The sequence below is a fragment of the Melospiza melodia genome, chromosome 2, assembly GCF_035770615.1.
Source record: "Melospiza melodia melodia isolate bMelMel2 chromosome 2, bMelMel2.pri, whole genome shotgun sequence".
Lineage (NCBI taxonomy): Eukaryota > Metazoa > Chordata > Aves > Passeriformes > Passerellidae > Melospiza > Melospiza melodia.
In genome coordinates, this window is record NC_086195.1 from 58,770,476 (window position 1) to 58,795,278 (window position 24,803).

Here is a 24,803-nt window from a genome sequence, read left to right on the forward strand (position 1 = left end):
GTTTGAGGGGCTTTTGCAATCTCACATTTTCCTATTGCAAAATACACCTGCTTTCTTCTCTTTTTTCCCTCTAAACTAAATATTTCTTCCATCTAATGACTCTCTTTATTAGACAGCATCTAATTTGCATACATTTACATACAATTTAACTGCTAGCTTGTGAGAACAAAGAAATGGCTCTGTATTGCACTGAAGGACAATACTCAGAAAGGAAGGTATAAAAACCAGCTAGCTCGGTGGCTGTATATTCTCTTTGTTTCAGAAATACTAGGAGTTTTAAACACACTACTTAAAGGGTGAAAAAGATTATTTCATCAAACAATGAAAAAAGATACAGTGCAGCTTCCTTTTAACGCATTCTCTCTCTGGCCTGGTTAATGGGATTTAAGGGTCCAATATTTCTTTGCTTTCTTCTGTTTCTTTTATTAGAACTGATGGATTTAATTCTGTCACATATTTTACTTCATATTTTATTCCTATAACAATCTATGCTGAAGTTCAGCTCCAATGCTAATTCAATACTATCTTCCTTTCCTTGCAGTCAGCCTGGAATACAACTGAACGGTCTCTGATGGGCATGAAGTGCTCTGCCCTCAATGCCCAGTGCTAATGGATTTTAGAGAGAGTCTGCCAGAGCTTTACCTCATGGCAACAAGTCTAGAGATAATGAAAACTTACCATGTAGCTGACTGGGAATCAACAGGAAGGGAAGCAGGGCTGAGCTCCGCTCGTGAGAACAGGGAGGGACTGTGGTCAGAGTAAATGCAGGATGTAAAGGATGCGTCAAGCCCTCTAGTTCCCTGAGGAGAGAGCGGGGAAAAAAAGAGGAGAAAATTATCTTTTAAGACCTTGCATGAAGGAAAACCCTTCAGAAACAGTTGTCAGGAACTCCAGCACATGCCCTACCAAAAGCATGATACAATCAGCAAAGTGTTTTTCTCCAAAGGTTCTGCAGTTGAGGTACCAATTGCTCTGGACAGCTACAGGTCTAATCCATGTAGACTTCACATAAAAACTTTGCAGAAAAACAAAAACATTTCAGGTTGCATGCTGCAGATGCCTACATGCTGTCATGTGTGCAAAACCTAGGGATACAGAGCAGTTTTCCCATTTGTCCTGTCTGCATAGCAGAGCTGCTAGCTTCACTTGTGACCTCTCCTCCTGACATCAAACTCAATGACTTGTGCACAGTGGGGCAGAAAAATTAAAATATCACTGATCGGTGGTGTAGGGATGGGTGAAAGATGACCCAATCACTCTGGTGGCATGCTCAAAGGGTCTGTCCCATGGAAATTACAAAAGAACATTAGAGATTTGCAGAGTTACAAGAGAAACCTCTTCTGGTGTAAACAGACTTATTGCAATGGAATGGAATAGGACTATTCTTGGTAAAAAGCACTAGACCAAGCGAGCCTGCACACAAAGCAGGTGTAGAATTCAGGACCCAGCACTCATCTGCTCCACTCAGTTTGCCCCACCCAGCCATGTGGCCTGGGGCACACTGGCTTTGTATGATCAGCACAAGGCCAAGTGTTAATTCCATGGGAATTCTTGCTCCTGCATGAGGGGTGCACTGACCATACAGGAGCCACATCACAAGCTGTAAGCACAAGAAACTTGTGCTGATACTGCTCTGATATGACTCACTGGCACTCAAAACACATTATGGATTATTTTCAGATGCAAATTTTAATTTAAAGCTGGCTGAAATGTTAATGAAGTTTTAGCTCTTTTTCAAAGGGGAAAATTCCCTATTGCTTACAAAAATGTTTTCATTTTTTTCCCCTCTGCCTGATCTGCTTCTAGTGACATACAGCAACCAAACCTCATAAAAGAAATTAATCAAGCCTTCATATCATTTTCCCTTTTCAAGGGTGGAAAGGTTGAGGTGTGTGATCTTCAGCATTTCTGATGTATACCAAAATGATGCATTAGAAAACAGGGGAGGAAGGAAATTCCAAAGCCACAGTTCCCCTGATTATAATATCCTAAGCTCACAGCTGTATCTTGCTGAGACCACTGGGTTATCATTTCCAGAACCTTACAAGCATGGCTGTGTTATGATGTAAGCTGATTTTAACTGGAGCTGTCACAATCCCATCCTTCCCTCATCTCCTTCCTTTCCTTGTCGCATGTCTCCAAGTCCACCCTAGAGCAGGATTGGGCAAGTACCTGGTTCAGGGAGCTTTCAGCTGGATGAAGGCTTCTTTTCCATGTGTTTTTAGCCACATCAAACCCTCATTGCAGCTCAAGACCCAGGCAGAAAACTTGGGGGTCAGAGCTAGGGAGGCAGCAGAACTGTTCAAGTGGAGGAACAGCAACAGAGCAGCATCAACATGATTAGATCAAGCTGCTGTAGACCTACACCGTGTGATGTCTAGGGCTGCTTTGGTATGACAAGGGAAAAATACTCTTTTTGCACAGCTGGAAGCCAAACCCATCACAGCTTTAAAGGTAAAAAAAAATCCTACCTCACATGCTAACCTAAAATAAACTGTTGGGCCACACAGATCATACAGAACAGATGCAGTCTGCCTCAGATGAAAAATAGCTTGAGATAATGGTGCACTGCTACAATCTGCACCAAGGGCATTTTCCAAGTGGCAGGTTGAATTAGCCTCAAGTGACATGCATTACAGAGTAACACTTCCCCGAGGCAATAAGGCAAGGTCCCACATTCAAATGGAAAGAATTGAGCATTCTTGCCAAAGGCAAATGATAAAGCATGTGATTAAGAACCACTGTTACCAGACGATGACGAAGCTCCTGAAAAATCTTTCAAGGACTTCAGAAAATACACCTGGAGATACAGAGCAGGAATTTTCCTTTCCATCTCTACAGTAACCATGCTACACATCTTTTTGCTGCTTTCCAGGGAAGAAACATCAATTCTGTCCTGACTGGAAACTAACTTTGTAACCCTCAGTAGTTCTAAAGCCACTCTGTGCAAATGGCTGTGCAGGATGGCTATCTGGATTTCAGCTGAATACAGAAGACTCTGAAGTTCCCTTCCTTTTGCTTCCCCGCTCCAGGACATTGGAATATTTTACATTCTACAAGAGAGATCCTTTGTTGGTAGGGGATCACCACCACCCACAATATCTTCAGGAGAAGGAGTCACTAAGGAAGAGCTTCACTAGCCAGTTAGCACCCACAGGGGATTCAGCATCTTTGGAAATTAAAGGAACTGAGAAAAAGAATCCATGCAGATACCTGATCTTCACCTGTTTTCATCAGCTCAACAACCAACACACACCTTTTCAGCACTGCAGTTAGAATTTGCATTGCCAAGTTACAACTAGGCCTCAGGGGTAGGACACCAGAGCAGGCATAAGAACTGGTGACTTTTGTTCAACAATAACAAAACAATGCTTTCCAGCATACATGAGTCTGAAGCAATGGCATCCACACAACTACTGTTTTTCATTCCAGCCTTCCACACTCTCTCAAGATGGTTACAGTTATTTTATCAACCACAGGCAGCTGTAAGGGTTGTTACACAAACCTATACATGTTCAAGTTATGCAACCCCTAGACAAAAGGCTCGGCTGGTTTCCCCAACAGGAGATTCCCATTTTCCTTCAACTGCCCTTAAGGTACAGTTACAAGTACAACCCATTTGTGCATATATTCTTCCTGTGGTGTCACTGAATGTGTTTCTTTGCAAAATAACTGTCCATTGGAAAGCTTGCATACTTAAATATACACACGATAACATATATGTGCAGACACACATATAAAATAAACTTGGCCAATACCTGTTTGATTGAATTAATTTTACTCTTTCCACATAACAACAGGTACCCACATCAGTTTTGACTGTTTTTAAAACAATGACAGGAAACTAAAATTTTAAATTATGCCAACATTTGAATACCTTCTATTCAAGTGCTCTTGATCAGTTGAAAAGTGTATTACCACAACACCAGCCTCAAATTTTATCTTCTTCTTAACAATTCTTCTTGGAGCTTAAAGTTGGTTAAGCAAATCGTTCATCAGATTTTTCCCTTCCCTTTCTTTTGTTGTTATATACTCTACTGAAGCTGAGAGATTAAAATGTAAAAGCTGGTTTAAGCAGAAGAATAATTCAGTGGAAGTCCTATTGCACATAAAGCATTGGCTATTATCAGGTTCCACTCTTTGTACATACAGGTGGGATTATCCAAAGGAACAAGGGTGTGATTCTCTTTCCACTTAAATTAGGGCAAAGAAGTCTAAGTTAAATCCATCAGCAGCATATTCAGACCAGTTTTGAGCATTTTTGAAAATCCTCCCTGTTCTAATCTGCGCAGAAAGTGGGCATAAATAAATAAATAAACATCCACCACCTTGTGTCCTGGAAGCAAGATCCACAAGCTGCAGTTTGTGCAGCTCTGTCAAGTTAAGGATGCTGTGAGTTTCTTCTTAAATACAACCAATATTTCTGAAGTTAGTTCTTTCAAACATTCACTTAGATTTGATAAATTATATTAAATACAATTTGCCTGAGCAGCATTTCAAAGCATGACAGCCAGAGCACGAGCAGGTCATTTTTACACGGCGTGCACAATCTCCTCAGTTGTGCAGACAGCCTGGATTATGTATGCAGGCCCACACTCCCCGAGATAACAGAATTACCCGGCTCGCACTCCAAGCCAGGCAGAAACTGCGGAGTCGCAGAGAGCAGAGTCAAGCCTGAGCCAATCAGTCCTGCTAAGCAGCTGCTATCTCAGTTGCTTATTAGTTCACCAGTACACTGGCCACGACCAAAGGCTTCAGATGGGCTTACAGTATGCACAGAACAAAATTGTCTCTGCTTTCAAATACCACAGAAACACAACCATGAATGAATACTATCAAAGGGTAGAGGCAGGAGAGAAACCTCTTGTTAAATTTACTCAAAACATTATTTTTTGAACACTGAAGAGAAAATCCTTACTCTTGAATACTGTATAATAACAGAACCATGCTGTTTGCTGGCAGAATGCTAAGTTTCATTTTCAGCAGAAAAAAAAAAAATTGTATTATAATTTTTCCTGATTTAGATGGGGTTTAGGTCAACCTTAGCTACATACAAATGAATGTTTTGTTCAAATTACAGGGTAATTTTAATTAGGACACCCTGCTAGACATCCTGTTGTTCTATTTAATGGACTTTCTCAATTATGAGAAGAAACACCTCCCCACCCGCCTGCGACTTAAAGTAAAAATTATGCTGAAAAAATATACAAAGACAAAAATTATTATTCTGTATTAGATCTTTTTATTTCTGTTAATCTTTATTTGGCAATTGCTGTATCAAAAGGGCAGAGTTCAGAATCCCACAACCATTAAACACCTGTTTAAAAACCACTTGAAGCACTGGAACCAGCCAAATATGTCCCAATTAAGCAGAAACGTTGGCACTGCTGTCTCGGGTAAGGAACACCCATTGCCATTTGCTCTCATTAGGTTAAACGGGTTTCTTGGGACATAGCTGAATTCCTGATTATGTGCATTGCAAATGGATGGAGAACACCAGAACAATAAAATTTAATTCAGCATAGCCTTTGTCCAGTTGTCAAGCACAAAATTTTGGGAAAAGCAAAAACTGAAGCTTTGGGAAGTAGACAAGAGTTCTATGTTCTAAGTATGTATGAGACAGCTTATACTTTTAAGAAACTGCCCAGTCAATGTAACAGAAAGAATTGGGTTGAGATTTCTTCTTGAAAATGCTCTCTGATTTAGAGCCCATTTCATTTTTGTTAGCATCTCCTCCTCTGCACTTTGCATCAGTTCGATTCGCTTACACAGTTTTATTTGTTAGTGAGAAGCACAATACAGTATCTTTTTGTATTCACTTCAGTGTTAAATTGGTCACCAATTTCTTGACTTTGTATGTTTATGAGGCAGGGATGGAAGGCGAAGCCTGGACAATAAAATATTTGTTTGTAGATCCGACACCGTACTGCAAGTTTTCCAAACATTTTTGTCAACTTAAATAAGTAAAGGCTCTTCTAGAGAGGCCGACTGCATGGTAAACAGAAGAATCTTGCCTGCCACTCATTTAACCTCTTGACCCCTGTCAAGGATGTGGACATGCTTGCCAGTAAATGACTAGTCAAGTGGTCTTTTACCAAATACTCAATAATACATTTCAGGGTGGTGCCACTAGACAGAATCAGAGTAGAGTGGTAGTGATTAAAAAGTATGTTTGAAATGGTTCTAATATCCATGCTCAATCCTCTATAATCCTGCTTCATTATCAATTTATTAACTTCCTTTGTTGTCCTTTCTGTCACCCTCCTGTGCTAGTTACTAATACATCTTAGTTTGAAAAGAGCTGTACTCCATAGGCACAAAAAGCTAGCATGCTTCACATAAAATTGATCAGTTATCCGTATCCAAGTAAGAGATGTACAGTCTCTGAATGGATACCTTCAAATTAAATGTAGAAAAGGAACGGTTCAGTACAATAAACACCACTTCATTTGCAACTCATAGTCAGGATGTTAGCAGACTGAAAAGAACATCTATATATTTTTCTCTTTGCTTATGCCAGATAGACTTCTTCAGAACATAAATCCTGCTGGTTCTCTACTACCTCTTGTACTTAGTGTAGAATTCACAATTATTTAGTGCCTACATTTTTAAAGTAAACTTCAGTACATAAAAAAAAGCATTCTAGAAGTAAAATATATCAGCTGTCACTTGCTGCTGACCTAAAACTGTATTTATTTTCAAGACAACCATAAGAGTGGCAGATGCTTTCTTGTTCTGGCTGGCTACAAATGGCACTAAGAAATCTGAAGATAGACACCTGCATACTTACTCTTTGCTTGTTTCCCCTCCACACCCCCGAATATTTTTGCATACAAACGACATTTTCTAATTTTCTATTGCTATTCATTTAGATATTCATGGGTGCTATGTTCATTTTGGTGTCAAGAACAGCTTCCCTTCTATAATCCTACTGATCTCACCAAAGGATGCTAGGTACTCAAAACATCTGAAAAAGATAAGATATTCCATGTTTACTCTTCAATATTTAATTCACAAAAAGTGTTGCTTATAGAAAAAATATTTTAAAATAGTATCTCTAAAAACTGAGACCCACAGTCCCTGTCTGTTTCTTAACTTAAGCCTTAGTAGCTTTCCCTCTTAGAACTGGTAGCTGACATTTTATTCAGTAGATGATATCTGCAGCTGCAACACTTCCAGACTACAAAGAGTGCAAAAGCTATCATTACAGATGGATGTTTTTATTGGTAGACATTTTGAGACTAACCAAAAGGGAATAGGAAAAACAGAGTGTAGACTGGAAAAAAAACAAAAGTCCACAAACAAACAAAACACTACAAATCACAACAGGACAAGAGAAAAATCAAGCAGTGACATTATCTCACTGGATTAGTAAAAACAATTCCGTCTTGATTGGAATTCCATTTTTCTTTTTTCCTTTGCAGATCCATCAGACAACTATTAAAATGTTTAGCTGCACCACTTTCACCATTACACATTATAGAAGGTAGTTTATCAGGGTATCTAAGCACACAATGCAAATTAAAAGGTAAAACCAGGAGTATTTTGTACTGTAAAAACAAATAATTAAAGGGAAGCATCTCCTGTACACTGCAAAAATCCCAAACCCAATTAATTCTATATGTTTAAACTGGCATTTAACTTCCACTGAATTGAAATTATATTTTGAACCCCAGAGAAGTTGCCTTCAGTAATACCTTTCAAAAGCCTGAGCTCAACAAACCACAGAGAGCTGTTGATTAACACATGTGCTGGAGCAGAGAGGGAATATTCCATGGGAAGAGACTTTGTCTACAGCCCAAAGATCTACAGACAAACCAAAACCTTTCACAATGTGATATGAATACAAGATGTGGATTAAAAGAAAAGAAAGAAATAAAGAAACAGCTTCAGAACCTGGAAACTTGTGAAATTGACTTTTAATTCCCCAAAATAGCAGTTTTTAAAGCTATTGCAGGAGGCAATCAAGTCCCATACATCAGCTGAGGACAAAACCCTCTCACCTTAGAAATAAATGGTGATACCCTAAAAAAGGTGTGGGAGGGAGAGAGAGCAAAAGAGCAAGTGAGATGTGGGGCTAATACCAAATATGAAAACAGCTGGAATTAAAAATCCATATACATCCTTTATCTCTAGGGCACGGAGGAACAAAATAAAAGGGAGGCACATAAACTATATGGACAAACTAAGGGGAAGTCAATAGAGGGATATATTAAAAAAATTAACGTTGCAATATGCCATCTTGTAATATTACATTGAAAACCACACCACTGTGTGTTGTTACTGTATTTGGCCAAGTGCACTACTGTGTTTAATTTGAACTTTGATTACAATAATTCACAGGATACAGAGAGGCAACCAAGTGACTCACAGTCCCTTCTGAAATCTTACCATATTAAAAGTTAGACTGGAGCAGGAACACAGTAACCAAAATCTATGTACACTACCCCAGAGGAAGGGAGCAGAAGTATTGAACAGAACCTCCCAGGGCTCCTGGGTCATTTGTTACACATGAAGAACAGGAACTTTGCCGTGCCAGCAGTGAGACTGTTAGAGCAGCAGATAAATTTGGTGCTGCCTGCATCAGACACAGCAAACCATGGGCTGCCCAATTTCCTAAGGAGGGCACAGACGCTCTGCACACCTGAGCACGATTAAGTCTTACTGCTGATGAAGAAGAGAGTCAGTGTTGGCAGTGCAGTGGCTTGAAGGGGAGGGAGGCAGTTGGAGGGGAAGCATAAACCTGTTTCTGCTTGCTACCAACAACATTATTGCAGGCACCAGTAATGAGGTGTCTGGGCTAGGAGGGGAAAGGGATATAGGAGCTGGAGTGCTTTATCAGCTCCAAGACCAATGCTGGTTTTGGCACTATTTTCACTCTAGTGAGTTACAAACAACAAAAAAACCTAACCAAGCAGGTGCTAGCAATCTGAGAGACCACATGCCAGCTACAGCTGCTTCAAACTGTTTCAATTACATCTGCTTGAATAGTCCCAGGACATTGAATCCACTTAAGGGAACCACAGGTCAAAAGGAGACCCAGTACTTTGGGATCTTAAGACTCCATTAATTTAAAGTGGAAACACTCCCAACTGAAATGGGAGGAGGGTATTCATATAGGGTCTGAACCCTATAATAACACTCAGACTAGGACAAGATGGACGAGAGCATATTCATGACACTGGGATACACAGTAAAAGCCCATTAGAAATAATGCCTGAAAATTTTCCTGAAGCAGTCCGAAAGCACTGCCTTGTCTCTCAAAACACTGGGTGCAGTACATTTGCTTAAACATGCTCTTGGGATTGGGACTTCACTCCAAACCTTGTTTGTACAAAAAGGGGCCAAGCAGCTGGGAAATTCTGGAGTGTAGTGTGTCCTCATTAGCTTCCATCTGCCATCAGAACTCAGCTCATGGCAAGTTTGGCTAAGTCCTGGTGTTCTCAGGTCCAAATCTGGGTCAGTTTTAATTACACTATACAGAATTCAGTGTGCAGTTTTAAAATCCTTATTATACAGCGCAGAAGAACGGGCAGCTCTCCAACTAATCAATTTTTTAAAAGTACATATATAAAAATTTTAAACCAGGCTAGACAGACAGTGGGTGGAAGAGAAAAAAAATGTATAAGTGAGTACAGGGGTTAGTTAAGAGAACTGTTAGCAAAAGTGGGTCACCAGCAAGTTCTGCTTTAAAACTTCAAAGGAAGGGGAAGAAGGAAAAAAAAATTCTTCATTTTTTAAGACACTGAAACTGATGTGCAAGATGTATACAATTCATACTGCTTTTAGAATCAGCATGGATTACACACAATAATACTGCAGCCAGATTTTTATGAAGGGGAAGATGGATTACCTTGTGGCTACAGGACAATAACAGGCACTGGCTGACCTATTCCATATCTTTAACTGTGTTATTGCCAGGGTTGGGGAAGTTATTTTCCTCAAGGGCAAAGCCTTTAAGTCCACAGGTACAAAAAAGTGTGGTGGTTAGAAGTATAGTTCAATGTCATTCTTGAACGTGACAGGGAAATGCAGGATGTTAGTCTAAATCCTCACCTAATTAATGTGTTTTGGACTACTTTGACTGCTATTTATTTCCTCTTTTTCTATGCCATCAAATAGCCATCAGCCAGGTCAGAACTTGAAAAGAGTTTTTCTTGCCAGGTTGCTGGCAAAAAAAATGATAGAGGCACAGATAGCTGCATGTTTTTCACTGAACAGACACTCGGGACAGGATAGCACGCCAAATCTTATCTATGCAAATTGGGCTAAAATCTACTCTCAAAGTCAACAACCAGAATCTGCCCTGTTTAGAATCTTTGTCAGATGCAAGGGAGCAAGCAGAAGCCTTCAGTGACAGCTACCGACATAAAGGTGGATCAGAAATGGAGAGGGATGATCAAGGAGCAGAGAAAATAGCAATGAAATGATAGATGCTTGTTAGATGAGCATAATATCCTGCCATCTCCTTACACAAAAACTACACCTTCAAAGATTTCCAACGTTTTTTTTAACCATTTCCATGAAAAACTCCCATTAAAAAAAGACGCCCCTTCATGCACCTTGTTAGCATTGTCATAGTTTTCATTTCAGATTTACAACATAGCACAAACACAACAAAATTCTGCATTCTCCCTTGTACTTCTTCACTTGGTGGCTAATCCATGCCTCTCCAGCTGCTGGATGAATCTAGCACATTCTGACACAGCATGAAATGCACTACTAGCTATTTCAGAATCAACAAAAGCTACAAGGCTGGAGTAACCACTCAGTGCTCTTTATTTGAAAGGAAGCTTTTTCTTTATGGTAACCTCCTTCTCTCAGATGTGGCCTCTCATATCCAAAAATCCATACAATCAACACATTCACAACAATTCAAGCATAAATTAAAGACAAACTAAAAAACTAAAAACCTTATCAGAGGAATATCACAGTCTTAGGGATCCCCAACTTCTCCGTTTCACTACCTAGTTCTCAGAAGAAGGAGGTTTTTTTACCAATACCACCTGACTGGTCTCAAGTTCTATCCCCACCTGGGCCCACTTGTATTAATTAGGACAATTAGCTTCACTGTCTCCAAATAATTTTCAATTTAGTTAAGCTTGGAGAAAAAAATGCAAGCTGAAGCCACAGACCAGGCAATGTGACCCTCAAATACTGAAGAAGAAAATTACCCCATGGAAATTTCTTTTCTGAGGGTCTGGCTTCTTAAGAGAACTTTTTGCTATGAAATTTCAATGCAGATCAACAGCAAGCAGCGCAAAAGGGAGCGGGAGAATGATAACAGAGGAAACACTGTAAATTTAGTAAATTTAGCCCAGACAGTGTTACTGTAACAGAATGATCACATTCTGTAGCAGAAGTGAACTTTCAGTGCTGAGAGGTGGATTATTTTATCTTTTAAAGCACTGTTATGAAGCGAGGCATGTCTGATGGACTATTTGAAGACGCGACTGTCCAGTGACTGGGCAGAACTGCCAAGCTGTGAACTGTACACAAAGAAGAGAGGAGGAACAATGCAACCTAGTGCTGCATGTCCCCTGAAACACTGACAAGGAAACTCAGTGATGGAACAGGTGGCAACTTGGGAAGCCCAGAATGAGAGGGCTGTGTAATTTGGAAGGAAAGTTCATCTTCTAATTAATTTTTTAGTTTTATATCATGTACTGATGTTGCTTTATTAGATGATTTTACATTCCTCTTTCTATGGCTTCTCTTCCTTTTCCTTTTCCTCCATTTGACACGCATTAGAATAAACCAAGCCAGAAGGTAAAAGTCAAAGATGGCTAGCATTGTATCCAAGCGCTAAGGTGGACTTTTTCTAGACTCTGAGTAAACTTAAGGACTAGAAATATGACAATAGGTATCACTCACTACCTGCAGCAATGGTGGAAGCACAGAGTAGAAGGAACACTATCCCTTCAAGTGTCTTTACATATACATCAGTGTCTAGACATGTGGAAGATGCAGCATTGGAAACAAGCTCTCCCTCGCTCCCCTCGCAAAACAAAAACCCCACCACTAACAACAACAAAACACAACAAGATGAGAGACTACAGCATGAAAGGAAAGGGCCTGCCCATGCTCACAACTCTAGAGGCAGACTTCCTTCTTTCCCTTCCTCCTTCTAAAATCATGTCTGGATGCGACCCAAGTTAAACTTGTAACCCAAGTTAAATATGTAACTCTTCTGTCTTCAGCTTCCAATGCAGCCACTTCCCACTTGTTTACTGTCACCCTGGCTGGCTCAAGATGTATTTGCTAGCCCCAAAATCTCACCAGGGAGCCTATGCAAGAGGAGATTGTTTGGTATTTCCTGAACAATCAAAGTTGTTTGTGTGTAGCAAGGCTCCCAGTGAAGCACATCATCTTGCTACAATTCTGCTCATGAGGAAGCAGTGAAAGACATGTCATGGTATATGAAGGCAGATATCATCTATGGCAACAAGGCAAGGACACCATTCTGAGACAGGGGACATTTTATTTTGCAGACTGTTAGAATCCAGGGATGTTAAAAGCACAGGAGTCACAAAATGAATTAAAATATGGTGGTAACAAGTTAGAAACTAAAGAGAATATTCTCAGATGTACTTCCACTGGAATTTCAGGCTACTGTGTTCCTCTTACTGTACCTACATGTGGCATCTCACATAATCCTCTTTTTGGGGTCTGTCCTCCCCACTGCATCAGCTGGAATACCTGCGACAACAGTATGATTTATAAACTGAGTAAGTCTCTCAACCTCATTGTACTTGGCTGCAAGAGCTTTAAGTCATATCCTTAACATTTGAATGCCATTTTTGTATTGCACTTTATTTTTGAGTGGGTGTTTTTGGCACTATACAGTTTATGTAAAATGAAGCAGTACATAAGAAAATGCAACACCTATTCTCATGTGTTTCATAAACATCCAGCTCCTGACTTGCGTGTGCTGTGTAGCACAGTTGCTATTGCCAGCTAACAACATGCTCCAAACTGACATAAGTCCTACAGATCTTTTTTTTTTTTTTTTTTAATTTTAGAAACAATGGAGCCATATTAAAAGGAATTTGCCAACTTACCTGCAGAGGAGGAAACCTGCAATTTTCTCATTGCAGTGATGAGATGGTATCAAGAACAGTGCTAAACAAGCTCAACCAAAGAGACCACAAATACTTTCCTAAAGAATAATACTCCTGTATCTTGTTCTTGAATAAAAACTGAGAGTTCCTACTAAAGGGATGTCAACTTTCAAGTTTTTTTAGTCCTGCCTGCATGACAGAAGACAGCAAAAACAGCACACAGATTACACACATATCTCAGTTTATTCCTTTCAATGATTTGATGGCCAAACTAATGTCAGAAGATGAGTTCAGAAGGCCCTTTATGGCAAGACAGATTATAACCCAAGTTTAAAACAGAAAAGGAAATTACAACAGAAAAACACAGGGACGACCATGAAAAGAGAGTTTACAACATAACTGCTTTTGTACAGCAATATGAGATAAACACCAATTATCACAATTTTCTAGATGAGGAAACAAAAAGCTCTGATCACAAAATAAATCAAGGGACTCGTGCAGAATGTACATGATTATGTCATACTTTGGTTTCTATTAATTTTATCACGTTTACCCTCAGTACCTGACAACAAGTGCTTTCTTTATTCGGATAAAGAAGACAACAACAACAACAGATGAGCACTGAAGCATGCATTTGGAGCACAGTTCAAATAAAAACCTACTATGCCCACATCACATCCCTCTTCAGACCAGCAGACAGGCTCAAGAGCAGGTCCCTGACCCTAGCCAGGACAGTTACTCACTGTACCTGTGGGCAGGACAAATGAGAAGTCTTGCTGCCTGGCACTAAATCTTTCTAGTTGCTGGTAAGCCTCTGGCCAGGGATTTTCTGATCAAGGGGTTATATATGTCATATATATATACATATATGTATTTGTTAGATTATCATTTCATTAAGTGGTCCTTGATAAGCTTTTTTTTTTTTCATGAGTGTATCTAATTTCCTTAGTAGCCAGACTTCCTTCTGCATTTTCTTCATCTTGGGATAATGACTTCCATTGTCAATATTAGCACTATGTGTCTAAAGGAGATTTTCTGGAGCTGGAGAAAAGAGATCAGTCTATAGATCACTCCTTGGTTAAAACCGCATAGGGTGCAAACAGATCTCAAGACACTGGCAGATCTGTTCTCATCTCATGATGTAGTTTTCAACAGATTGTAAGGATGCTGTAGTTTTGTGGTTTGTTTAACTAGATTTATCACATACTAACTCCTTTTACAAGAGCAAAGAGATGCTTTATTGAGCCAAGAGGCACAAACTGAGTAGATATGAAGATGAAATGGTCTGAAGTTGCCAGTCAAACAGTGTGACTGCATCTGCTGCTTGGATGCTGCCTAAATAGGCCAAGATCAAGGTTGTAAGGATTGATTTGATCCTGATCCCTCAAAGTAAACGAGACCAGAAATCAAAGCTCATAATAAAATTTAAAATTATCCAATGAAGTCATCTTGTATTTCCCTACTGTAAGGCATATATAATGTATCCATGCGTCTGTGTGCACACTTTCACACTCAAATTCATCTTATCCCCTGCATTTCTATGTTCCACCACTGCAAACACAGTCTGAAAAGAACAAAATTGCTGGAGGAAAACAGCACCCTTTGGAGCAGAGAACCTGTGTGCCACCGTTCCCCTTTTCTAATCAGCAAGCACCGATTCACAACTCGTTGCCTCACCTCCCTGCCCCTGTACCAAGGAGGAACTCACCTCACATCCCTGTAATGCTTTCCTTGGCCAAGGCTGCAACCCCAGGCAAGCCGGCCTCGACTGCAGGCAGCAGAGGCGGCGAGCTGAGCTCAGGGTTTGACATGCTTGGTGCATGTCACACAACACAGGCAACCTGCTAACGAGCTGCTCTGCGCTCTCTCAAAGTCACAGCTGCCAGCAACAATTGAGCGAGTGCAGCCTAGCTTTTCAGGATTCCTGCCTGTTGCCCAGGAACCACACAAAGCACTGGAGATTTTAAACAGGTGCAAACAGTGCTTTTCTCCCATGTCACACCGCACAGCCTCTGCTACAGCCACACAAGAAGAACGAGAAAGCAGGAAATGAACTTCCAAAATGCGATCAGAGTTCCCAGTGATAATGGAACACTTTGATGACCTGTGAAAAACAGGTTATACATAGCACTATAAGCAGAAGCAGGAAGGCTTGGTCAGGCTTAGTGAAACCAGCTTTTCCCAGAAATACGCAACCATATTATAATTCTGGTTACACATTTTTAAAAATTTGTCAGTGTTTCTCACCTGCAAAATATTTTGTTAATTTAGGAGGTAACATTTCTGAAGAAGCAATGATTCAGAATGTGTAATGAGCACCAAAAATAAATGAAAAGGGTGCCTTTCAAAGCTTACTTTTATAATAATTTGATAGCTGCATAGGAATTCTTAATGCACAAAACTGTCTTTCAAATAAGTGGCTTAAAAAGCATAATACAAATCACGTACATTATCTAATTGTGTGTATGTACAGAAATTCTACATGTACCATCTGTTTACAGCTCATTGCTTAACATTATAACCTTGTACATACACAGCTCAGTGCATAGGTGGTACCATAGGTAAACACAAATTGTATCTCCTGAACTGAAAATCTGTGAGTCAACTTTTAACAGGCTCGTTAGAAAAGACGGCACTAACTCCAGAATGGTTTGTTTTGTCAATATTGCCTACGCTGTGTTAAGGTCATCAGTACGAGTTTGTTACTAGCCACGTTCCCACTCTGGTAATCAGGCGAATTCCTGTTAATTTCAGGCAGAATCTTGCCTGAATTGGAAGGGAGTGGGAACTGGTTAAGGCCATTAACCAGATGGCCACTGAGATCTGGCATTCTCACGCTGGGATCAGCTGCTCTACCTGCTACTTACAAGCCCCCTCACAAGCCCAGGCACAGGTCAAGCCCTGAGCAAGGCTCTTCTGCTTTTCCTTCAGAAATGTAATGTTACAATGCTGACATGCATGCTGAGGGCTTCTGGCTAAAATGGAAGCACTCAGATAGGTTTTACCTTCCCTTTTGGATCCAGCTTTTCACTTGGATGTGAGGCTGAAAAGGCTAAAGGGTTCTCTTGTACAGACGCCAACAAAAACAAAGGTAAACTTAGAATTTTCATTAACTGTAAATTACAAAAGCAAACAGAAATAAGGATTGATGTGAGCAACAGGGAATGCTAAAGCTTCACCAAATGTAATGTGTAATGCTTCAACCCAAACATATTTTGGGATGACTGCCAAGAAGATGGGTATAAATGTGGGAGGCTTAGTGGAGTACAGTTTGAGCTAAAATGTGTAAAGTTTTCACTTGTGCTAAGGAAACATTCGTAGCTAGGTAAAAACAAGGCCTTATGAAAAATCCAATTTTACATCTAATCTAAATTTCCCTGGGCAAAGCAACTGCTCTCTTGCTAAACTGATCCTCGAGATAGCTGGCGTAGCATATAATTATTGTGGATAGTATTGCCATGGGCTAGGTACTAGATGAATATTGTAAATTCTAGAGGTGTCTTATCCAGCACTACATGGTTTGATGTATTCTTCTAAACCTGACTTGGAATTACTCATCATGATGCTTTTGTTATTTGGTGATCCAATGACATCTGTAGAACCAGGAGACAGAAGCATTGGCTCTAACAAGTTTTCTTGTGCTATCTTAGCTTACACTGTTTTATGTTAGCTCTTCTGACCTAGAAACTCCTAGTGGTGAAGGACAAAGTATTCTAACCATCAGAGTTTCTCCAGTGAAGCACATTACAGTATACCACATGTTTTTGGGGCATTAGATAACCCAATAATCTCAATTTGCTGCTTAACATCCCCCAGCACAAAAAGGCCAATGTGGTTGTAGTTTGGTTATCTACTGTCAGAGCTGTGCTCAACAGTAAGAGTAGGAGGTTCTTCTAGCTCTACAAGAAGACTAGCCCATGAACTAAGATTTAAGTTCACTTTCAGTGAGATAAACAATAAATAATTCTAGTAAGGGCAAGAAGCTGGAGAGTAAAAGGCCATAAATGCTATAGAAAATTTCAACACGGGCTCATTTCTCAGCTTCTCTAAAGCTACTTTCCTCTTGAGTTGATAGACCAATTATTTCAGGAAAAAATAGTCAGTGTTAGTAAAGCTTTTTACCTATTTTTTCTGCATAGACTTCAGACAGCTTATACAGTAATGAAGGTCCAAGAGGACATTTTACTGGCTACCACTTCAGCTTTCTTCGTCTGATTAGTTCCAAAATATTTAGACAGCAATACAAGCTACTTCATGTTTCTCCATGTTAAGTGCAGGGTATATCCTTCCCTCTCTTTGCCTGAGATGACGTATTTCTTAGGCTCTCCAGATCTGCAGCTGACAGATACTGACAAGCTTTGGATTCCTCTTTATGCACCTCCAATTTCACAGATGTAGAAGTAAGAAGTTCCTATGGGAACACAGTACAGGAATCATGCTAACAATACTCAGTGCATCCCAATACTTGGCAAATAAACACAACCCTCTGATACAGAGGTGGTTACAACAGGAACTTATCCCATCTAAAAGAGAAAAATCTGAAGATACCACCTATTGATTCCATTGCTCCACATGCAGATCTATTCAGCTGGGAGGGCCAAAGGTGACAAATAACCCTAGGAATATATACACATAATGCTACTTGTCACCAGTTGTTATAACACAGCCTCCAGTGGCAGGGGAAACTGTGTCCTTCCATTCACTGGGGAATGTCTTTCCTAAGGCTGACATTGGCATGAGAATGATGAGAGCATGTTGGAAGGACTCAAATGTAAGTGCAGGTCAGATTTGTTTCTAATGGCTTAGTAGCAGGGGAAGTAGCAGGCTTAGTAGCAGTAGTAGGTTGTCCAAGAACAGAAAGCACCTTACAGAAGTGTGCAATAAGGTTTAATGACAACAGTGATTCAATAAACTCTCTTCAAACTCTAAGTAGGGATCATTGATGTTATGGAACAGGCCAGGATTCACTATTTTGGCAACAACTGTAGGATGAAGCTATGCTTTTTGTAAAGTTAAACTTTCCTTCAAATTACATCATACGTGTGCACCTCAGCAAAGCTTTGAGGAGCCTGAAAAAACAATGTGTCCTTTCCTGCAGTGACTTCTGTAAAATAAGAAACTGGATTAACCACAGCCTTCACTGGTGCCAGCCCGACCACAATGTGTAGCATCAACACTGTGCTTGCAAGGTAAAAGCCACTGTAATTTTAAAGAATATCAATTATACATTGTGCCACAGAAGTACTATAATCTGACTGCTAATTTCTTACAAACTATGTCTTCTTGCACTCCTACATAATACCAAAATAAGAAACATTGAATTACTTTCTAGGAGATATTTACAAAACTCTGAGATATTCTAAGCAGATACAAGCTAATATTATTATTCTGAATAGCAGTACAAGCTGCCCTCCATCCACAGCACCATGCAGGCTGTCATTTTTGTAGTTAGGATGCATTTTGCAGCAAGACATAACTGTTCTTTCAAGTGCACTGTACTGTTAGTTGTTGTCACAATTATTTATAACTGGGGACATCTATCTCCTACTAACCTTCTGTTCTGGTCCAATATACAGGAAACAATTCTTGAAGCATTAAAGTACAATTATAAGAATTTAAACTCAGTATTTCTTAGCTAGATTCTGCCCTCTGGTTTTGACTCTAATACCAGGCAAGCCAAAGATGACGTTCAGTCTTTCACTCTGTTGTGGGGTTTGGGTGTATAAAAATTTAATTTTGATGAGAGGTCAGGATAGAAGATGAAGATATACAGCTAAAGAAAAGGGCTTTCAAAGAGACCTGTAAACATGAAACCACAAGTTGTGTTTCTTTTTAAAACGTATCACAATGGTACTGTAGCATTCTTTAACACAGAGGAAAAGCAGCAGAACAGTGCATGACACACTCAATGCCAAGAAAGAATCTTCCCTATTTTAGCCATGAATTATCCTACAACCTTGAGAAAATTACTTACCTGTTCTGTGTTTCTGTTTCCCCACCTATCAAATGGGGACAATGCTACTTTGTAAAACCACTCTAAGATTCTTCTAAAAATGGATATAAATTGGAAACTTGTAAAATACATGCAATTTCTAAAAAAGCCCACTGAGAATATAAGAAAAAATATGGCTTTAAACATTTGTTGCAATATTTTAATACAATTTATACCTTTCCGATAAGTACTTTACAATATTTTCAAGAGTTTATATGAACTATATTATTACTATTATCAGCACATGGGATTTGAAGATACTACATGCTTTAAGTTTAAACTTCCAACTGTTGGCTGAAACACAAATATTTTCCAGTATTTTTTTCCTAAAACAGGCAACAGTCCTCCAGCTGAGGTAGCACTGGATTCTTTGACACCCACAATAATCAGCAAGCTAAAAGAAAAAGAGGTTAACACTGTGTCCTGCCTCCCCAGCACTCTTTTCAGCACTTACATGATACAGATGCTACAGAAGACTCACTCTTACTTTGAAGTGCAGGAAAATATATCATGGTAAAAGACTGCGTGTCATTCAAAGCATCCTTTGAAACTTCTTAAAAAACAGAGCTTTGTATCTGGAGAGGTTTTAATGATTAGTTTATTTTTCTATACTTTTAGACCACAGCATAGAAAATTCATTACATATATAAAACTCAACAAACTTTGCAGGCTTTTGATATTCAAATACCCCTACTTCTGAAAGTTTATCTTGCCTAAAAATGTATTTGTAGGGTGTGATCCAAAAGTGGCTGGACGTAACATTGTAGGTCCAATTCCAGGTCATCAATCAGTTTGTTACATTTTCAAGGCAGGTATTTCAGTGCAGAAGAGAAGTGTCTTCTCAACTTTGCATTACAAGACTGGATCACAGAGCTTCTTGAATAACCTACATTACAGATGGGACCAAGCATGGAGACTTCCAGGACCAAAAGATTATGTTCTCTGGGCATTGTTAAGACTACATTCTCTAAACCTTGTTAACAATCAAAAACAAGGTATCAGAACTGGGGGTGGCTCACAAGTTTAGCACTCATTATAAACCAAATGCTAAAATGGTTGTATTACTGAGGGAGAAAAAAGTTGGGGAGATTCTACAGCCATTTCATCTTTCATAAGTATTTCATTCACTAGCTTTGTAATACAGGCAGGAGAATTTCTATCCTTCAAATGATTCAATCATATTTATAGCAGATAAAAATTTACAGGTATAACATTAGGTACAGTCACCTTATCTCCAAGTAAAAAAATTACATACATAGTTGAATACAAAGGCAGCAAACTGGAATTTTTTATTCTTATCAAGATTAACATAATACTCAAATGCAAACAGAACAACTAGATAAGAATTACAAAAGACATGAAATTCCTCCTATTTTTAGGTGTGATTAAGAAAGCAACACCAGAAATATAGGCAAGAAGGAAAAAACACAGTCATCCAAATTAAAATTATGTCGAAAAATATGTATGGCCCAGAATCTGTGTAGACCTCTGAAGAGAGATTGCCAGCTAGAAGAACAGGAGTGATGTGGGATGCTTTCAGATATTTAAGAGCACAGAGTGTGGAACAGGGTGCAAGAGCACAAATGTGCCCACAGAGGCTGTGCTAGAGCTTCAAATATCTCCAGCTCAAGTGACTAATGGGAATGTGCAAAGAGACAACCACTTCAAGCAGAACTTTTTACTGATTAAGTCACTACCATAAATCTCAATATGTTCCCTGCCATATTGGCAGCCTGTCCCTTTTTTCCTTTTAACTGTGGGCCAGATCCTCAGCTGGTATAAGTTGGCATCGCATTTTGTTGCCTTCAGTGGAGCTAAGCCAATTGATGCCATCTGAGCATCTGATATTATATTTCTGAAGCAGTTAAAAATGATACAGAAGCATTAATTACTACATAGTCATTTCTCATAACCTCATGGCAGGGGTGGAAAGACTTCTAATTTTTAGTCACCAGTCAACATACAAAGTAGAAGGGTCAATTGGTCATTCCATGCTCAGTTTGATGGCTGTAAAGCTACTAGTCATTCCAAACACAGGAAAAAACACTTTTCATTTTTCTATGTGATTTAAATACTTAAATTTTGTTAACTCACAGGCATGTAGCAGCTACTCTATGTCCTTAAAGCACCATAATCCACTGCATCTAAAATGTAATGGATCTGACATGCAGAAGAACAGGCAACTGGAGCAAAAAAAATTCATTTAAGTGAGAAACCCAAGTCCCACTGCCAATAGTAGATGCTAAGGGAAAGAGGGGTAAGAACACTTTCATTCGTAAGCACTTTGCTACAGCCTAACAACACATCAGAGATGCAGACACAGAAAGTCTCCCATTTTGGTAAGAGAGAAAGTGGTCAGGGTCTTATTTTCTTTCAGCAAAGGGTGAAATGAAGTACAGGACTAATTATGGACAACTGCATTTAGTTTGGACAATCTCTTACAATCACCTGACATTTATAGTTTATACCTTTTGTGTAAAAGGCCCATATGTTCCATTTCATGGCAGTAAGAAATAATCTTAACAGAAAATTGCAACACCCAAATAAAATCCTTCTTCTACAATGAAATAACCTTCCCTACTTTCTCCCCAACACAAAAGAAGTGTAACCTGGGACTCCAAAGAACCAGGGTGGGCTCAGAGACTTGGATATCCAGTAGAAGCAATGCATGCACATTTTAGATGCAGCAGAATGTTCACCAACTCACATAGGATATTGAAGGTATTGTCTGTGTATTGGAGGGAGGGGTAAATGGGGAGTTTGTCTGTGGCACTGAATCTATCTTGGCCTGCCTTCATTTGCATTCTTTGCCCTTCCCAGTATTTCCTCTCATATATAATTATCTCCTCAGCTCCCAAGTTATTTTGTTTTAAGCACTTCACACCCCCTGGACACTCAACATTGAGATCTTACTGAACATCACACAAGCAGATTGCCATCTATGTCTTTAAATGGGTACTAACCTATCAGACAAAAAAACTTATTCTCCACCTACTCATTAGAATTTGCATCTTAAAGCAGCATGCACATTTCTAACAAGCTTCCAAATGAGGTAGTGGAAGTAAGCAGATTCATTCTACAGGTAAATGTATAATTAACTGGCCTTAGGCTGACTGAAGCCCATGTCCCAAAATACAGAGGGTTTGCTATGGATATAATGTAATTACTCAATAAATCAAAGGCCAAAACACAGGAAGGTAAACCCATGACTGACTTCAAGAGGTGTTTTACTTGAGTAAGGACAATGAAATTCAGGGCTTTAGTCACAAAAGAGCAGAGCTATTGAAAAACAGAAACAGAGAAAGAGACATCAGAGAACACAATTTATGGGGGAAGGATAAGAATAAACAGGAAAATGAAGAGGAAGCAGGAGAAGCAAGGAAGCGCAGGTTTCAAACCACACTAGTATTTAACATGGCAAAAGAAGTAATTGAATGTACTGTTACCTACTAGGAAAATGCCAAGATGCTGGTAAAGTGTCCCCACAGCCACAGACTTTTGCTCTTAGGTTCTGATAGGAGGACAATGACACGAGCTCTACTACTGTCATTCTTGAGAGCATTCCACTGGGAACAACTTCAGATGGAGAAATAATGGACTTTCTCTCAGACCTAAGTGTATCTGAATAAAGATTTGAAACCTATTACATACCCAGCACAAAATGGAAGAGTGTTTAAAACAGACACATTCTGCCTAACTCAAATAAATTTAAACCAGTTGATTAAGAATATGACTTAAATTCATACAAAAAGTATCATCCATCTTTTAAAGCTTGGTCTCCTATTTCTACATTGTACTTGGCAAAAATATGTCCATATTCAGTCATTTTATCTTGAGTCAGTCATGGGATCCTGCTGTCCAGATATTGATGAGAATGAAAATTATAATCTTCAAATACTTCATTCTACTATTATTTAAGAAATATTATTACTTAAATGAGATACTCCCTTCCCAAAAGAATGCTCATAAAAATATATGCCTTAATTAAAAAAAATTGATTTTCTGTGTCCAAACTTTCTAACAATCTAAAAGTGTGTTCAGTCATCCTTACCACAGGGGAAGAAAGTAAGTAGGATTTTATGCCTGACAGAAATCCTGTAAGTGACAAAGCTCCTAATTTTGACTTCAGTGTAAATTTTGCCTCAGTATGAATTCACAGATTTGGCCAATTCTTTGCAGAGTTGACTGGGTTTCAAGTTTGTTATTACTTAGACAATAGTTTTGCTAGAAGCTTAAGAGCTCTTAGAAGAACTGGAGGGAATGAGTTTGACAAGAGACCAAAAAGATAAATTACCATTGTGTCCACTGTACTTTAAGTATCCAGTGGACACCAGCTGGCTGGGTACAAAATGAGAATTAATACAGTTTAGTTTTAGAATACTAACATACAAAGTAGAATAATTATTTCCTCCCAAAAAATATGGTTGGAGTTTATATTCTCATTTCTTATGTAATGGAGTTTTCCTAATGTTTATTGTTTATCAAAAATACTTGTTTGCAAAGTTTCCTTACAAAGCTGATATACCCAATTTCAAATTCTAATCAGAAAAACCATGCAGACGTTACTAACAGGCCAAATGCTGGAATGCCTGCCCAGGATTTAGGCTGTTCACTGTTACAGACACAATGTGAGTAAGACTCCCTATGACATTTAGCTGAAAATTCTGGAGAAGTCTGGCCAGGAACCTTGATCATAAACAGAAATTTACAGGCTATGAAGCCTCATAACATCCATGTCTCCAGTCTATTTCTCTGTTTTCTATACATTGACCCTTTTTGTCTTCCCTTTGAAAAGGAAGGGAACCAGGAAAAAAAAAGAAACCTGCCCATAACAGAGTTGTTCTAAATCTCTCTGAAGAAGACGACACAACAAATAACTCCTCAGATTGAATCCCAGGTGAAAGCTCCTTGCTCCAGTTGTGTAGTCCTAAACAAGAGAAGCCATGCAATTTTTTTTTTAATGCTGCAACAAACTAGCCTTTAAATTTGTATTAACTCCAGTAAATTGTTCTTACTTTAACCTGTGATTTCGCTAGCTAGCAATAATTTTGGACTGTTGCTCAGAGGACATCTCTTCGCTCTGCTAACTACCTGTTATAATGTGTAAGTCACTGCAGAATTTACCCATGTAAATTTTGAAAGCAATTTGCAGCTCTGAAACAATTTTGAAATATTTCTTCAGATTCTATGCTGTCAAAACTCAATGAAACTGCAAAAAGCACATAACATCTATAAACACTGCTGCTGGCTACACAAAAAGCTGCAAAGAGTAAGGGTTATCAGAGCAGGAAAACACTGTTAATACATAAGCATTGTTTCTTGAAGCATAATACCCCTACCTGGAAACTACACATTCCTACATATACATCATATCAATATCACAGGGGTAAATATCTCTATGGAAAAAAAACAAAAAGAAACCAAAAAGATAAATTAAACAACTTAACAAACAAGGTACTCACTGTTTAGAACCTATCTGTTAGTAGAACATAACCACTTCACTTTTCCCTCCCCTTCTTTCAGCAAAGCGTGGAACTGCGAGCATTACATAGATTGAATTTCTTTTCATAAAAAGTTAAAGGCTAATACTCAGTAGAAGCCAATAATAATTTTGTGTTAAAATATCTACATAATAAGAACACCACTGTGATGGTAAATTTCCACCTTGCACATTAAATACTAGTGTACTCAAGCTTCTCCTATGCCTGTGGCTTGGGCAATGCCCTTGTCAGGACACTCAGGATAAATCT

The 24,803-nt window shown here is 39.0% G+C and overlaps 1 protein-coding gene across 19 annotated transcripts in view; it reads right to left on the minus strand.

The window, feature by feature from the left end:
* The window catches only part of ZBTB20 (zinc finger and BTB domain containing 20), a 474,683-nt gene that overhangs the window by 353,557 nt on the left and 96,323 nt on the right, over positions 1-24,803 (minus strand). For all 19 annotated transcript variants that reach the window (XM_063148336.1, XM_063148332.1, XM_063148339.1 and 16 more), the window contains one exon: positions 679-800. The gene's annotated coding sequence lies outside the window, so the exon portion shown is untranslated. The remainder of the gene's footprint in view (positions 1-678; positions 801-24,803) is intronic.